We start from the raw sequence: 12821 nt of genomic DNA, 5'->3' as shown, positions 1-12821 counted from the left end.
GTTGCCAGGCCCTTCAATGTAAGCATTGCTAGATCACTGTCTGCAGATTCCTCTAAAGAGGATGAAAAGTCACTGAAGATGTTACTAACTCGTCACCCTTCTATAGGAAGGATGCTGTTAAACTTGAGAGGATGCAGAAAAGATTTACAAGGATGTTGCCAGGACTGGAGAGTTTGAGTTATAGGTAGACGCTAAATAGGCTGGGGCTTCTAGGGGGTGGCAGAGGCTGATAGAGTCCAAAACTATAGGGCATAGATTTAAGGTGAGAAGGGAAAAATTTAAAAAAGGAACTGAGGTGTAAGTTTTTCAAGCAGATACTACTGGATCAAATACTTTCCAATATATTTTTAAAATGCATTATTTCATGGGAGATGGGTGTTGTCATCCCTTAATTGTCTCGATCCGAGAGAGTCTTGCAAGGCCTCTTCAGAGGGCAGTTTTGAACCAACTACATTGTCATTGGTCTGGAATCATATATAGGCCAGATCAGGCAGGGGTAGCAGATTTCCTTTTTTAAAGGACATTAGTGAATTAGAAGGGTTGTTATGAATGATTGATAATAGCTTCATGGTTACTGTTACTAACATTGCATTCCAGATTTTTATTAAATTTAATTCTAAATCTCACCAGCTGCCAATGTGAGATTTGTACTTATGTCCCCAGAATGTAAACCTAGACATTTAGGTGATCAGTCATTACCACCAATGGATGAATTATCAGATGTTCTTTCCAAACCCAATGTTGCTCTTTTGTCTTTATACCAAGTGGAGGCTTAACTATTTGATGTTTTCAGTGTTGTGTCATGTTGTAACACATACCCTTGAATGTCATATTCATGTACAGGAAGCGAAATAAAACATCTGGAAAAAAAATGAAAATGTTGCCTGCTTGTTTTATGATTAAACCTGGGAATGTTGCCAGTGTGAACTGTTGTACTATGATTCTCTTTACTAACTCACTCACTGTTTACTATACCACATTTCCATTCACTCATTTACAAAACTGTATTTTTGTAGCACATTTTACTCTTACAAGATAAACTAAATTAAAAATCCCTTCCAACCCATTACTGTTTCTTTACACCTTTCAATTCTTATCAACTCCATGTTGCAAGCAGCATTTAGACCTGTTTCTGTATGAAAGGCTACCCCTGAATAAGTGTTAATACAGTAACCTACTCAGAACAATGTCATCCCCACCATCGTGTCTCCATAACTCACTCGAAACTATGGAAAGATTATAAGATTAATTAGCCCTTAGCAACCATCTCTCGGGATCTGAATAGGTTGCAGGACATTGAACAGTTTCCTACAGTCTGCTGCTCCTTATCTCTTTGAAATTCCCTTATACACTACCCATTTCTAACTTTTATTTAGATCAACCATCTTGTACTAGCGCACAGATTGATACTTCTTAAATACACATTGAATAGGGCTGCTACACCCTTTAAGAAACTTACTATCAAAACAGTGCTTCCGTGAAACTGTGTAAGAACTGTGAGAACCGGCAATCGTAAATGAAATCTCATGACCCAGCTGCAGAAGATCAGTTTAATATCCTCTATACTTTTATTTAGTATACATATAATTTTTCACTTATCTAGATCATAGAGGTCTAGTATTTTTACTAACATTATTAACTTTAAAGACAAAAGGGCTAACACCTCTTAATTATGCAAGCTCAGACCGGACACACATTCTAATCCCACTAGGAGTAACAGCCAGCATTTAGCAAGTGCTTAAACCATCTCCTACTTCCCCAGGACAGATGTCACACAAACTTGTGTACAATACAGACAATTATGTGACACCATAGTGCTAAACGTTTAATTTATGTAAAAATGGTGTCTAAAAGAGGCTACTGTACTTTGGATTCCATCACTGCCTTGAATTCTGCTATTGCGAATACTCAATAAAGAGGCCATTTTCGCCACTCACTGATCTCGGTCATTATTGAATATGATCCCACACCACTTTACAACGAGGCCAGTTTCTGCAGCTTTTCATAGAGTCATAGAGTGCTACACCATGGAGGCAGGCCCTTCAGCCCAAATTGGTCTATAGCGACCAAAATATCCATCCACACTAACCCCATCTGCCAGCACTTAGCCCATATCCTTCTAAACCTTTCCTATTCGTGTATTCGTCCAAATGCCTTTTAAATGTTGTTAACGTACCCACCTCAACCACTTCTCCTGGCAGCTCATTCCATATGCGTACCAACCTCTGTGTAAAAAAGTTGCTCCTCAGGATCCCATGTATTCTCACCCCTCTTACCTAAACTGATGCCCTCTAGTCCTCGATTCCCCAACGCTGGGAAAAAGACTGAGTTCATTCACACTATCCATGCCTCTCATGATCTTATTCATTTCTATAAGATCCCATCCTCAGTCTCCTGTGGTCTAAAGGAAAGAGTCCTAGCTTGTCCAACCTCTCCCTATAACTCAGTCCCTTGAGTCCCTTGGCAACATCCTTGTAAATTTTTTCTGCACTCTTTCCAATTTAATAACATCCTCCCTATAGCAAGGTGACCAAAACTAAACACAAAGTGCAGCCTCACCAATGTCCTGTATAACTACAACATAACTTCCCAATTTCTATACTCAATCCCCTGACTGATGAAAGCCAGTGTGCCAAAAGCCTTCTTCACCGCCCTGTCTGCCTGTGACTTCACTTTCAGAGAACCGTGCACCTGATCTCCAAGGTCCCTCTGTTCCAATACACTCCTTAAGACCCTACCATTCACCATGAAATTCCTACCTTGAGTTAACATTCTAAAATGCAACACCTCACATTTATCTATATTAACCTCCATTTGCCATTTCTTGGCATACTTCCCCAGCTGATCAAGAACCTGCTGCAATTTCTGATAACTTTCCTCACTCTCTACGATACTGCCTATTTTAGTGCGTGTTTTTCTCCTCCTCTGGTTCCATATGCCTGCACACTCATCCCCATTCCACCCACGTGCTCAGTCAGTTATGTCTTCCAAGTTGACCAGCTACAGTAGAACATTACACACAGTGACATGAATCTGTAGTTATGCCAGCACCTGCTGTCAAAATCACACCATTCCTCCCCTAGGCCCAAGTTTTTTTTTGAAATGGAAGTCCCCAGTTCTGTCCTTTATCTTGTGAAGCAGTGACTCATGCAGGAGCATGTGTTCTAACAACAGAAGCCTATCCCTTCCCACTGCGTATCATTTTCATGTCAGCCAAACACGGAGGGTTTGATTTTCTTCCACTATCCACTGCTTAAATTGAACACGTCAATCTTATCACCAAATGATCTTCAGGATTTCAATCTCCCATTGCTGGAATCAGTGTGGGCTCTCATTTCCCTACATCCCGCATCTAAAAATGGCATTGGGCAGTGCAGACTGGACTGCCACAGAAAATGGGACTGCTGTTCTGCTTCTCCCTTCAGTTTTTCTTCAAACGTGGGCATCACTGGTAAGACCAGAATTTATTGCATATCTCTAAATGCCTTTGAATCGAGTGGCTCCCGAAGCCATTTTGGAGGAGAGTTGGAGTAAACCACATTGCTGCGGGTCTGGAGTCACATGTTGGCCAGACCAGGTAAGAACAGAAGATTTGTCTCCCTAAAGGACATTAGTGAACCAGATGGTTTTTATGACAATTGATGGAAGGCATGTTTGTATTTCACTCTTCCAAGTATACACAACAAAGGCAGTTAAAAACCAACTGCAAGCCCTGGTCTCTAGGTACTAAAATGCTGGTGTGCCAGTCTGGTCATTGAGTTTCAGAGTACTGAAATTGGCTCAAAGACATAAATGTGTTTGGACTGGGAAAACGTATCCATGAGGGATGGAATAATTTTTAATTTGATCTTGTTGTGATCAACCAAGGAAGGGGTTGAGAATGGGGATGGGGGGGGGGGGGTGGGGAGGGGGGGGGGGGGGGTGGGACGCACGGGGGGATGAGGCAGTTCATCCCTCATCTGAGGACCTAACCATTTGGGCATACCTTATCTAGAACTCTAACAAATTTGGGAGCCCTCGCCCAGGGACCTATCCTGACAATGAACATCAGGTTCTCTTTTAACGTTCTCAACCCCACTGAAAGAATCTCTGACTTTACAAGTCTTTCTTCACAACTGAAATCCTTCATACTGTTGTACTTCCCGGTGAAGTTTTTGGATTGATTCTACAATGGGGCCACAATTCCCACATCCAAATCATTTATCTGTACAGGTTAAATCAGAGGGCTCCCATTCCATACACCTGCAGAAGGTCATTTGCAGCGTAGAATCATAGAGCTGTACAGCACAGAAACAGATCCTTTGGTACAACTTGTCCATGCTGACCAGATATCCTAGATTAATCTAGTCCCATTTGGCAGCATTTGGTCCATATCCCTCTAAACCCTTCATATTTATGTACCCATTCAGATTCCTTAAAAATGTTGTAATTGTACCAGCCGCCACCACTTCCTCTGGCAGCTCATTCCATACACGCACCACCCTCTGCATGAACCTTTTACTCTGTGATTTGTGTCCTCTGACCTCTTCTGAATCCAGCTGGGAACATTATATTTTCATTTATAGAGTCATTTTTTTGCCACAGAATGAGGTCATTTAGCCCATTGAGTGTAATACGTACACATTTAAACTTTGATAGAAACGTCAGTCCTAACGAAAATATGACACCACTTAGCACTAAAAATACAAAAACAATCTTTTTACGGCTATGTTAATCATTTATACGTAAAGAACTGGATACTTAATAGGATCAACTCCACCTCTTGGGTCCAGATTTAGTTTTTGTTATTGAAGCCCTATTAATCTTTTATTTGGTGCCTTGTCAAAAACACAGAAAATGCCCAGAAAATTCTATTTGGTTGATTAAGCATGCCTTGCCTTTGAGAAATCTGTGCTAATGTGTCCTAATTAACTTGACTGCTTATTAAGAATAGCTGGCCTTAATTTCCTACCTTCTCCCTATGTCTGGAACAAGCGAATCTGAGCTGCCATCATCCTGTGCTCTGGTATAATTTTTCTTTACAAATAACCTTAGCAAATCATAAGATGCTCCCAATGCATCTGCTGCCTTTGTCCTTCTATTAGGAAAGATAGGGAATGTGGAAAAGTGCTGTTGAAGGACGCTTGGCAAATAGTTTTAGAGTGTTTCGAAGATGGCACTGCAGCTGTTTAATTACATTATCTTTCACCTTGACCCTTCAAGATGGTCAATTTTTTTCTTTATTCATTCATGGGATGTGGGCATCGCTGGCCAGGCAGCATTTATTGCCCATCCCTAATTGCACAGAGGGTAGTTCAGATTCAATCACATTGCTGTGGGTCTGGAGTCACATGTAGGCCAGACCAGATAAGGATGGCAGTTTCCTTCCCTAAAGGGCATTAGTGAACCAGATCGGTTTTTCCTGACAATTGACAATGGATTCATGGCCATCATTAGATTCTTAATTCCAGCTGTTTATTGAATTCAAATGTCACCATCTGCCATGGCGGGATTCAAACTCAGGTCCCCAGAGCATTATCTGGGTCTCTGAATTAACAGTTCAGTGGTAATACCACTAGGCCATCACCTCCCCCTAAACCAACACACAGAGATTTCAGCAGATTCAAAGAGAAGGTGTATAGTAAATAACCTAAGCAAGTCTTTGCACTCTATGGAGACCAGTGCTACCACAGTGAATCTAAATGCCTTCATCAACAAATCTTTAGAAGTTAATTCCGTTCTAATTTTGAGATGTTCATTTTAAGACTCAAGATTGGTAGATAATAGATAAAAATATGTCAATCTGCATTTAACAAAAGTTACCAATTCACTGGTCTATTCAATTGTCATAATAGTTACTGATTTTTCAGGTCATCTTTCCAAACAAAATAGGAGGCGGTGGCATAATGGTAACTTCACCAGTAATCTTGAACCCCCGACTAATATTCTGGGAATATAGATCCAAATCCCACCATGTCAGATGGTGAAATTCAAATTCAATAAAGATCTGGAATTAAAAGCTAGCCTAATGGTCAACTTTTAACATAAAGATTCTTGATCATGTAAAACACTCATTCCCTCCACCACTGACCTTCAGTAGCAGCAGTGTGTACCATCTACAAGGTGCACTGCAGAAATTCACTAAAGACCCTTGGACAGCACCTTCCAAACCCATAACCACTTCCATCTAGAAGGATGAGGGCAGCAGATACAAGGGAGCACCATCACCTGCATGTTCCCCTCCAAGCCACTCACCATCCTGACTCGGAAATATAATCACTGTCACTGGGTCAAAATCCTGGAATTCCCAAAAATCCTGGATTCCCTCCCTGAGGGCATTGGGATCAACCTACAGCATACAGGCTGCTGCGGTTCAAGAAGGCAGCTCACCACGCCTTCTCTAGGGGCAACTAGGGACGGGCAATAAATGCTGGCCCAGCCAGTGACACCCACATCCCATGAGTGAATAAACAGAAAACCCATCTGGTTCTTTCATGCCCTTCGGGGAAGGAAATCTGCCCTCTACGCAATTATGGACAGGCAATAAATACTGACCTAGCTAACTACACCCATATTCCAGGAAATGATAATAAAAATAAACAGTCCTACCATTTCTGGATTTGTATGCAATTACTACTTAAATTCATGCAGAAGTAATTATTTGAGATTGGCCTGTTGTAAACAGCTAGCACAGCGGCCTCACCCTTCCACAAAGAAAACAACTTGTCTGTGTCGAGCCAGTATATCAACATGAGGCCAGCAGACTGCACAAAGTTATCTCCAAATGAACTGCAGGTAGCTGTTGCTGGTTACTGATCTGAACCTTGTGCTCACTACAACGCAAACTATAACACCTGGCTGCAAGTGCAGAACTTCAACATACCAAATTCTACTCTTCTGCATTTCTTGATACAGAACTCCTAATATTGTGCAACATCAGCAGTATTTCATCCTGAGCAAAGACAACAGATTGCTAATTAGTTCCTTATGCATGAATTGCTCATATATAGCCAGTCTAGTCTATGTCAAACATGTATGTGATGATGGCCAATTTTTGTATAGGTCGTATTCCTAAAAAGTTCACGTTCAGATTCAATTGTAGTTAGTTTGATTCAATAGCAAAGGATATAAACTTACATTCATAGAATCCCTACAGTGTGGAAGTAGGCCATTCAGCCCATTGAGTCCACACAGACTCACCCCATCCCTGTAAACCTGCATTTCCCATGACTAATCCATCTAACCTGCACATCCCTGAACACTACAGGCAATTTAGCATGACCAACCCACCCTAACCTGCACATCTATGGACTGTGGGAGGAAACCCACATAGACACAGGGAGAATGTGCAAACTCCACACAGACAGTCACCCAAGGCTGGAATCAAACCTGGGTCCCTGGCGCTGTGAGGCAGCAGTGCTAACCACTGAGCCACCATGCCACCCACTTCACAAATTGATCATTTTAAAATCATTCTTCAGAAACCCTGATCTAAATTTAAACTATACATGCAATTATCAGTATTTATTGCAGATATAGTCCTATCTATCATCAATTGATAATCTGTATATAAGTAGAATGGGAAGACCTGATTATTCTCAAGCACTTATATCTTATCTTTTATGTAGGAAAATGTCCCAAAATGTAATCAGATTTTTTAAAAATCTGCCTAGTCAAAGGACACAGACATGGCAATAGAAGTAGACTGTTGGGCCTCACAAACTCGTTCCGTTGCCATTAAACATGGAACTCAAAGCACCTCAGTGCACCTGATCAAAAACAAAGTTGCTGGAAAAGCTCAGCAGGTCTGGCAGCATCTGTGAAGGAAAAAACAGAGTTAACGTTTTGGGTCCGGTGACCCTTCCTCAGAACTGATGGTGGCTTGGAAAACGTCAGTTTATATGCAGAAAATAGGGAGGTGGGTGGGGTAGGGAGTAAACGATAGGATAGAGCCCAATGAGAGAGAGAGACAGTTGGACAGACAAAGGAGTTGCTAACGATCAAGCTGAGAGGGTGAGTTGTTGTTAATGGGGATTGTTAGTGACTAACAAGGGGTGTGTAGTAGCAGGCTATGTGGTAACAAGGCCTGGTGTGTGGGGTAGGGGGCTGGGACATGGGAGAGTTTAGGCCCTAAAATTATTGAACTCAATATTGAGTCCAAAGGGCTGTAGGGTCCCCAAGCAGAAAATAAGGCGTTGCTCCTCCAGCTTGCGTTGGGCTTCGCTAGAACACAGCAACAAGCCGGAGACAGAGATGTTGGCCAGGGAGCAGGATGGTGCCTTAAAGTGGCAGACAACAGGTAGTTCAGGGTCGTTTTTGCGAGCAGAACGTAGAAGTGTTGCTTCACCTGGAAGGTATGTTTGGGCCCTTGGATGCTGAGGAGGGAGGAGGTAAATGGGCAGGTGTTGCACCTTTGCCGGTTACAGGGGAAGGTGCCGTAGGGCTGAGGGGAGGTGTTGGGGGTGAAGGAGCAGTGGACCAGGATGTCCCAGAGGGAACGGTCCCTGTGGAAGGTGGACAAGGGAGGGGAGGGGAATATGTGTCTAGTGGTGGCAGCTTGCTGTAGGTGGCAGAAATGGCGTCTGATGATCTTCTGGATGTGGATGCTGGCGGGATGGTAGGTGAGGCTAAGGGGAACCCTATCGCTGTTGCAGGAGGGAAGAGAAGGGGTGAGGGCGGAAGTGCGGGAGATGGATCGGACCTGATTGAGGGCCCTGTTGATAACGGAGCTGGGGAATCCTCGGTTGAGAAAGAAGGTGGTCATTTCGGAAGCTGCCTTGTTGAAGTTGGCCTCATCTGAACATATGTGACGGAGACGGAGGAACATCAGTGCATCTGATGTCTTTGCAATGTGATGAGGTCCAAGTCACAGTTTTGAAAGTTGCTGTTAAGAAGAGCTGTACAGACTCTCTGCACCCTGTATATTGTGCACAGTGCAGTAAAGGTATACAGCTGCTGGAGTGAGCAGATATTTAAGTTAGGGAATAGAACACAGGAGATTGCAACAGCAGTAAGCTATTCAGCCCCTTGAGCTTGCACCACCATTTAACCAGATCACAGGTGAACTTCTGTTCTACACCATCTTCCTACACTATCTCCATATACAGTCATAGAGATGTACAGTACAGAAACAGACCCTTCAGTCGAACTTGTCCATGCTGACCAGAAATCCTAAATTAATCTAGTCCCATTTGCCAGCATTTGGCCCATTTCCCTCTAAACCCTTCCTATTCATAGACCCATCCAAATGCCTTTTAAATGTTGTAATTATACCAGCCTCCACCACTTCCTCTGACAACTCATTTCCATACACGCATCACCCTCTATGTGAAAAAGTTGCCCCTTAGGTCCCTTTTAAATCTTTCCCCTCTCACCTTAAACCTATGCCCCCAAGTTTTGGACTCCTCCACCCCAGGGAAAATATCTTTTCTATTCACCCTATCCATGCCCCTCATGATTTTATAAACCTCTATAGGGTCACCCCTCAGCCTCTGATGCTCCAGGGAAAATAGTCCCAGACTAATCAACCTCTCCCTATAGCTCGAACCCTCCAACCCTGGCAACATCCTTGTAAATCTTTTCCTATAGCAGGGAGGCCAGAACTGCATGCAGTATTCCAAAAGTGGCCTAACCAATGTTCTATACAGCTGCAACATGACCTCCCAACTCCTATACTCAGTGCACTGACCAATAAAGACAAGCTCTCCAAATGCCTTCTACACTATCCTATCTACCTGCGACTCTACTTTCAAGGAACTCTGAACCTGCACTCCAAGGTCTCTTTGTTCAGCAACGCTCCCCAGGACATTACCATTAAGTGTATAAGTCCTGCTCTGATTTGCCTTTCCAAAATGTATTACCTCACATTTATCTAAATTAAGCTCTGTCTGCCAGTCCTTGGCCCATTGGCCCATCTGATCAATATCCTGTTGTACTTCGAGGTAACCTTCTTTGCTGTCCACTCCACCTCCAATTTTGGTGTCATCTACAAATTTACTAACCATACCTCCTGCGTCCACACCCAAACCATTTATATAAATAGCAAAAAGCAGTGGACCCAGCACCAATCCTTGTGGCTCACTGGTGGTCACAGGCCTCCAGTCTGAAAAGCAACCCTCCACCACCACCCTCTGTCTTCTATCTTCGAGCCAGTTCTGTATCCAAATGGCTAGTTCTCCCTGTATTCCATGTGATCTAACCTTGCTAACCAGTCTACCATGAAGAATCTTGTCAAACGCCTTACTGAAATCCACATAGATCACATCCACCGCTCTGCCCTCATCAATCCTCTTTGTTACTTCTTCAAAAAACTCAATCAAGTCAGTGAGACACAATTTCCCACGCACATTCATGTTGACTAACCATAATTAGTCCTTGCCTTTCCAAATACATGTAAATTCTGTCCCTCAGGATTCCCATCAACAACTTGCCTACCACCGATGTCAGGCTTGCCGGTCTACAGATCCCTGGTTTTTCCTTACCACCTTTCTTAAATATTGGCACCACATTAGCCAACTTCCAGACTTCCAGCACCTCACCTGTGGCTATCAATGATAAAAATATCTCAGCAAGGGGCCCAGCAATCACTTCCCTAGCTTCTCACAATGTTCTAATCACACCTGATCAGGTCCCAGGGATTTATCCACCTTTATGTGTTTTAAGACATCCAGCACCTCCTCCTCTGTAATATGGACACCCAGCATTCCCAACACCGACCAGCCTTGCCCTTCACCCTAACAGGACCATACTGTCTCTGGACTCTCGTTATCTCATTTTTGAGGACTACCCATTTTCCTGCTGTCCCTTTACCTGCAAACATCCGCCCCCAATCAACTTTTGAACTTTCCTGCCTAATACTTTCAAAATTAGCCTTCCTCCAATGTAGAACTTTAACTTTAAGATCTGGTCTATCCTTTTCCATCACTATTTTAAAACTAATAGAATTACGGTCACTGGCCTCAAAGTGTTCCCCCACTGATACTTCAGTCACCTGCCCTGCCTTATTTCCCAACAGTAGGTCACGTTTTGCACCTTCTCTAGTAGGTACATCCACATATTGAATCAGAAAATTTTCTTGTACACATTTAATAAATTCCTCTCCATCTAAGCCCTTAACACTATGGCAGTCCCAGTCTATGTTCAGAAAGTCAAAATCTGAGATTTCCTTACAAATTTGTTTCTCAACTTCCCGCTGACTATTTGGGGGTCTATAGTACAATTCCAAAAAGTGATCATTCCTTTCTTATTTTGCTGTTCCACACAAATAACATCCCTGGACGTATTTCCAGGAATATCCTCCCTAAATACAGTCATAATGTTACACCTAATTAAAAATACCACTCCCACTTCTCTCTTGCGCCTTCCCCCCTCCAATCCCTTGATAGCTTGAATATCTCACAATCTATCAATCTCTATCTTGAACCATCTCCATGACTGAGTCTCCACAGCCCTCTGGAGTAGAGAATTCTCCATTTAAATAATATTTGCTCCTATATTCCTGTTGCCAAAGCACATGACCTCACACTTCCCCACATTAGATTCTGGGAGGATTCAGGGTGGATTATGATTGGGATCTTGTGAAGATTCAGGAGGGGATCCTATTAGGGTAGGAAACAGGATCCTGTGAGCATTAAGAAGATTCAGTGTGAATTGGGAATGGGGTCCTGTGAGGACTGGGAATGGTATCCTGTGATGATTAGAGGTGAATTCAGAATGGTTTCCTGCAAGGATTCAGAGGGGATCCTGTTATAATTAGCACTGGGATCCTTACAGGGTTGAGGGTGGTTTGGGAATGGAATCCTGTGACGATTGAGATTGGGATTCTATAAGCATTAGTGAGGACTAGGGTTGGGATCTGATGAGAATTAGGAGTTGGATCTTGTGAGGATCCAGAATGGGACCTTTTGAGGATTGGTAATGGGATCCCATCAGGATTATGATGGAATCCTGTGAAGATTGGGGTGAATTCAGAATATGATCCTGTGATAATTGGGAATGGGGTTCTGTGAGGATTCCAAATAGGATCTGGTGTAGATTGGGATCCTGTGGGGATTGTGGTAAATTAGGAATGGCATCCTGTGAGGATTTGGGGTGGGGGAGATTAACAATGTGATTTTATGAGGATTGGGATTCTGTGAGGATTAGAGGTGAATTGGTGATGGGATCCTGTGAGGATTAGGAATGGGATTCTGAGAGGATTGATAACGCTAACCCGCAAGCATTGAGAATGGGACCCTGTAAGCATTCAAGAAGGAATCCTGTGAGGCTTCAAAATAGGATCCAGTGAGGATTGAGGGTGAATTGCAATACTGAAAGGACAAGCAATTGGGATCCAGTGAGGATGAGTGAGAGTTGGGGATGGGGATCCGTGAGGAGTGAGGGTGGGTGGGGGATGGGGATCCAGTGAGGAGTGAGTGGGGGGTGGGGGATGGGGATCCAGTGAGGAGGGAGTGGGGGGTGGGGCTCCAGTGAGGAGTAAGGGGGTGGGGGATGGGGATCCAGTGAGGAGTGAGTGGAGGGGTGGGGATCCACTCAGAAGTGAGGGTGAATAGGGGATGGGGATCCAGTGAGGGTGAGTGGGGATCCAGTGAGGAGTGAGGGTGAGTGGGGGATGGGGATCCAGTGAGGAGTGAGGGTGAGTGGGGGGTAGGGATCCAGTGAGGGTGAGTGGGGGGTGGGGATCCAGTGAGGGTGAGTGGGGGGTGGGTGGGGATCCAGTGAAGAGTGAGGGTGAGTGGGGGATGGGGATCCAGTGAGGATGAGTGGGGATCCAGTGAGGAATGAGGGTGAGTGGGGGATGGGGATCCAGTGAGAGTGAGTGGGGGATAGGGATCCAGTGAGGG

General features: G+C 43.7%; 1 long non-coding RNA gene across 1 annotated transcript in view; it reads left to right on the top strand.

Moving 5' to 3' along the window:
* The first annotated feature begins 3212 nt into the window (after window positions 1-3212).
* Window positions 3213-12821, top strand: part of LOC125484384 — a 33027-nt gene continuing 23418 nt past the window's right edge. The window contains exon 1 of the long non-coding RNA XR_007263212.1: window positions 3213-3451. This is a non-coding gene — a long non-coding RNA (uncharacterized LOC125484384). The remainder of the gene's footprint in view (window positions 3452-12821) is intronic.

This window comes from Rhincodon typus, chromosome 11 (genome assembly GCF_021869965.1).
Source record: "Rhincodon typus isolate 14 chromosome 11, sRhiTyp1.1, whole genome shotgun sequence".
NCBI lineage: Eukaryota > Metazoa > Chordata > Chondrichthyes > Orectolobiformes > Rhincodontidae > Rhincodon > Rhincodon typus.
This window is presented reverse-complemented; position numbering and strand designations above follow the sequence as displayed.